The sequence below is a fragment of the Pseudomyrmex gracilis genome, unplaced genomic scaffold (genome assembly GCF_002006095.1).
Source record: "Pseudomyrmex gracilis isolate BER0280 unplaced genomic scaffold, ASM200609v1 scaffold_1508, whole genome shotgun sequence".
Classification (NCBI taxonomy): domain Eukaryota; kingdom Metazoa; phylum Arthropoda; class Insecta; order Hymenoptera; family Formicidae; genus Pseudomyrmex; species Pseudomyrmex gracilis.
Genome location: NW_018022092.1, coordinates 5,402 through 11,157, shown reverse-complemented (window position 1 = coordinate 11,157; position 5,756 = coordinate 5,402).

The window sequence follows — 5,756 nt, the reverse complement described above, 5'->3', positions numbered from 1 at the left end:
TTGCATCTCATATATGAGAAATCCCAAGTACCCCCCCTAATTGAAATTGAAATTGTTATTACAATTCGAATTTTACGTGTAAAAAATTTTACACGTGAACACGTATATATGTATATATATACACGTATAATTTACGCACAACACCTAGCGAACGGCTCTCATGACCGAATATATATATATTTATTAGTTTGGAAAACTTCGGAGCCTTAAAAGATTCTTTAATTGTTTATATCCAGAAAACCACAAGGGTGGACCCTTTGCATTCATTTTAACATGAGTTAGAATATCTAATTACAGGGTGTCCCAGAATTGCCGCACAATCTCTCGTAGGGAGATAGAAGGAATAAAACTGAGTCGCAAAGTCCTGAACCATTTTTTTTTATTATTTATAATAAAGGTGTAATTATTGAGTAAATCAGGCCAATCAGCGCCGACCTTTAGCCAGGCGTACGTCAGTGAGCCACGCGCTTGGTGTGTGTGAGCGCTCCGCGCAGTTCGCTGACGTGCGGCTGGCTAAAGGTCCGTGCTGATTGTCCTGATTTACTCAATAATTACTCCTTTATTATAAATAATAGAAAAAAATGGTTCAGGACTTTTCGACTCAGTTTTATTCCTTCTACCTGCCTACGAGAGATTGTATGGCAATTCTGAGACACCCTGTATATGAAGATAATTGAAAGCTTCACGTAAGTCTCATATATAAGTCATACATATGTATATATATATATATATACATATGTATGACTAATACATATGTATATACAGGGTGTCCCAGAATTGCCGTACAATCGCTCGTAGGCAGGTAGAAGAAGTAAAACTGAGTCGAAAAGTCCTGAACCATTTTTTTTTATTATTTATAATAAAGGAGTAATTATTGAGTAAATCAGGCCAATCAGCGCAGACCTTTAGCCAGACGCACGTCAGTGAGCTGCGCGCTTGGTGTGTGTGAGCGCTCCACGCGGCTCATTGATCTGCGTTCGGCTAAAAGTCGACGCTAATTGGCTTGATGTATTCAATAATTACTCCTTTATTATATGTAAGAGAAAAAAATGGTTCAGGACTTTTCGACTCAGTTTTACTTCTTCTACCTGCCTACGAGCGATTGTACGGCAATTCTGGGACACCCTGTATATATATATGATCCACACTGTGGATCCTGCATATAAACGTCTATAGTATAAAACTGCATATAATATTGTAAGTGCACATGCACCATGGCGAAACTTCTCACGACATTCAAGCGCCGTTCTTTAAAAACGTCAGTCAGAAAATCAGTGAATATCGCAACATAGTTTCAAGCAGCACTCAGTCAGTCATTATTCAACAAGTTCCGAGCGTTTGTATCCAAGCTCATCCTACTTCAGCAAAGCTCAAGCAAATAGAATCTACACAAATAATCGTAAGTTAGTTACTTATTAGTCACAACCAACTATTTGTAATCAATTCTAGTTTATAACGATTAATGTTAATTTGTGTATTCAATATAATCATCATTAATCATAGAATATACATCTTTATTATTTGTTACGTCCTGGGGACTCTACGGGCCCCTTTTCCTTGCAACGTGACGCGCCGACATACAATACATTCCTTCTTTTTTAAAAACAATAAATAACACAAACGAACTCGGACTTCGACGCGATAGGCGCGCAAATAAAAATCGTGTCTACTCCCGAAAACAATAAACTGAGCCTAGCAACGATCCTAAAAATTCCTTTGTAGACGATAGCGAACAGAAATTTTTATTATTGTTTAAACATCCCGAGCAACTTTTCAAACAAACCCAGATATCTCCGGGCCAGGAAGAACACCGCTCATAAAAATTAGACCAGCCGGAGCAAATAGAACTCCGGCGCCACGAGCAATTTTATTATATACAAATAGGAAAGGGTCTAGGTGGCGTGATCAAAAACCAACACTCTCCCTTTTTCCTTCTTCGGAAAATCGGACGAGTCGACCGAACCGAGAGATCGTCGCCGATTGGTGATTTCACGAATTTTACCCGACCACTAACTAACAAATGGGAACTGGCGAAGCTCGACTGAGGTTTCCGATTGGGAGAGTCCTCGCTTACTCAAAATTGTATATAAGCCAGGACTCTCAAAACCAAAGGCAGTTAGTGCCGCAGATTTTAGAAGCACCACTAGAACCTTCTATTAATCAACATCACTGGTCCGCAGCAAATAGTAAGTCCACATCATTATATATACGGAGGTTCCACTTCTCGCGAAATTAAAAGCTGACGTCGCGAGTGATTTTCGGAGATATCGGAAAACGGTCAAAATAAACAAATATATAGATACACTCAAAATTCGATTTAATCGGAAAGGCTACTCGCGGTGTGTAACCGTCTCGGGTGGCAGCCAAATTTTTCGGAAGGGCTACTCGCGGTGTATAGCCGTCTCGGGTGGCGTCCGAATTATTTCTTTTTTCCTTCCTAAATCCCGGAAAGAAACCATATCCGCTTATCTTCGAATATCAGTCTTAAAATCATGACACATCCAAATTTATTCCTATCATTAAATTTATCGGAACCTAAGAAATGAAACAAAACCGAATTTGTCAAGTGACATAAGGAACTACATTTTTAAGATGATCTAAGTTGCGTAACATGGGTTAAAAAGGCTGACTGCACTAAACAACTCGTATTCCTTCTCTCTCTCACACTAGCACCTTAGCTTATAGATTACTTTGTACGAAATGATTATGCGCTCCGTCATTGTATTAGTTTCAACACACCTGTATGTTAGTAATTTGCTAAGGTTTTAATTTGTCTTTTTTTAAAGAAATATAACTACTTTATAATGTGTGGAATCAAACTAAAAAATTATTCTTTGTTATTCTTCTCTCCGTACTACCCACTCTCACTTCCTCGTTAAAATCGCTAGGTCCCGTCCTTGGTAAATGAGATTTGCGTCTCAGATCTAAAGAGGGACCAACGAGCGAGTGTTCGCTAGACAGAGTAAGATCGGCGTACGCCGTTGATCTGTCGACGAATATAATCAAACTCGCTCGACTCTCTCACAGCGGAATTTCCGTGTTCCACTGTAAAGAGAGATATGGAAAACGACGCGTTTACTGTTGCGTCACACCACAGCCCGACCATGGGCCAGGACGTAACATATTCTTATCAAAACATTTCAATTATTTTATTATACACTCAATAGAGTTTGTATACCTAACCAAAGAGAAGGCGCTTACCGCGTATTCTCTCTCCGGAGAAAGCGCATCTCAACGGCGTATCTCCAACTTCCTTTTCCTGGAAGGCGCTGACGCGTATTCCAGATTTCCGAAAATCAATTCTCTGCGGAAGAATAACGGCGCTAACACGTAGTTATCTTTCGTCACCTGTGACTTTGTTTAATCGTTTTACTATATTTCAGCAATTCGGTGACAATTCTGCAAGATTGTGCGCGTTAAGTCTTAATTTAGTATCCGCGTCCGTGTTTCAGAATCAGTGCGTTAATTATTTCAAATAAACGACGATCCAGTGTTTTGCAGCATTATTGTTGGTTACATTCGTACGATTACTTGCATGTTTTGTTGTAAATGACGCGGTAGATCCGACTTCTCCAGCATTACTTACAAATTAAATGTGAAATAAGCCGTTCTAGAATTTTTCCAAGAGTTTTGTATTTGGTGGACATATTCCTTGCGCCAGGTGTGGTGCCACTATAATGTTAATAAAATAAATCGAAGATTGCGGCTACTGCAACGGCAAACAGTCAAAAAATCTCCAGGAAACGCCAAAGTGTTCCTTGACCGTGGAACATCCAAAAACGGTCGTCGGCTCCTGTTAAGACGTAACATTGGTCGTCTTCCTAGTTACAAGTATTCTACTTGGACAAAGCCAATTATCCGTTATTCCAAACCGTAAAGCATGTGACAGTCGTGTCCGGTAAGTTTCAGTTAAAAGAACACTATAGAAACGCCGTTTTGAACAAGAAACGCTCTGAATGGTCAGTCACCCTAGTAATAAGTATTTCGGTCAAAAGTTTCATCCGTTCTTTTGGTGTCTCTAGCCATTAAGGAGTCACGCACGTTAAACTCTTTCTAAAATTTATTTGGGAAATCATTCTAAAAAGGACTAAGTTTCTGATTGGTTGAAAAATTCCGTTCTCTTATTGAACAAAGTAGTATCCTCTGGTAGCCATGAAATATAGGATCAGAATAGAACCGCTTAAGCCGTGAAATAAGCATGCGGTAGCATAACTCATGCCGGTAACAGATACCGTTAATAAGTTATCATTCGAGGTTGGTATTATTACCAGTACCACCGTTTTATCATACCTAAACCTAAACCTAAACATTTATTGATGTCGGTAAGTTACCGACTGTTAAAAATTAGTGTTCTAAGCACGTTATCGAAAACATATATGGAAAGCCCGTTCTACATTTATCGCAAGTGCAAACGCAAGGAACAGGTCTGGTAGAATTGACTAATCGTATTGATCAAATCAGCCAATTGGCCAGCGTGATTGGTTAATTCTACGAGATCTATACTTTGCGTTTACGCTTGCGATCAATGTAAAACGGGCTTAATACTTCTATATTGCTAGTCGCGTATAGCCCGTTTTACTCGACTATCTATATTTGGACTTTGTGCGTCTCTCTTTCTCGGGCCTCGTGCCTCTTATTGCGAAGATAAGCCTATTCTACATTGATCGCAAACGCAAACGCAAGTTATAGATCTCGTAGAATTGACCAATCACGCTGGTCAATTGGCTGATTTGATCAATACGATTAGTCACTTCTACGAAACCTGTTCCGTGCGTTTGCGCTTGCGATCAATGTAGAACAGGCTTAATACCAGTGTCGATAAGTTACCCATTTAAAGTTAAATCCACGGAACATCACAAAAGTTGCAAAATTAATAACACTTAAACTAAAAGAGTATATGTAACAAGATAGATTACATACCTAAACGTGTACATGTGTTAGTAGTGTACATGCACAGTTTTGTAAATGGCGTCCAACCCTAAAAACCTATTTCCTCGAGCGGATTCCCTCTCAATAAACCGTAAAAATCGGGACCACTTTTGTATCACGGAGTTCGATTTCCTTACTCTTACTTCGTGGATGCAAATCAAAACTGGCTATGAAGGACAAACTGTTAGCTTTAATCTTAATAATGAAAAATAAGTATAATTATGAAACTATTTTTGATAGTACTAGCAACTCGAGTGAAAATGAATATGAAGATGGTGAAACTGAAAATGAAAATATATTATTTTCGAATCTTGAATTAGAAATATTATATACAACATTAATTGTTGACGAAACGCGTGGAGAAATGATGTTTGTAGAGAAATTAACAGATTACGTAGAAAGAGTGATATCTAGTTATTCCAGAAAAATGTTCAAAGAACATTTTCAGTGAGTAAAAATTATATCTTTGCATGAAAAAAATAAGCATGAGAAGTTTTCCTTGAAATAATATCATAATGTAACTTAAAAAGTGACAGCTGTACATCATTCCACCATTACACTTATTAGTTGTATCAGTTGAATTTCTCTATTTTAGAATGTTTCCTGAAACATTTGAAATGGTACAAACAGTTGGTCCAGGATTACGTCCATTGTGTTGCACCTCGATTTATTACATAGCCAAAAGGTCAGATTGCCATAAATGCAAGGTTGGGTAAGTTAAATTTTTTTTTTATTTAAGTTAAGTTACAGTTAAAGGTCTTAAAAATTTTATTTAGTTAAGATATAAGTTAATCCATAATGAAATTAATTGATTAAAAGTTAAGTTA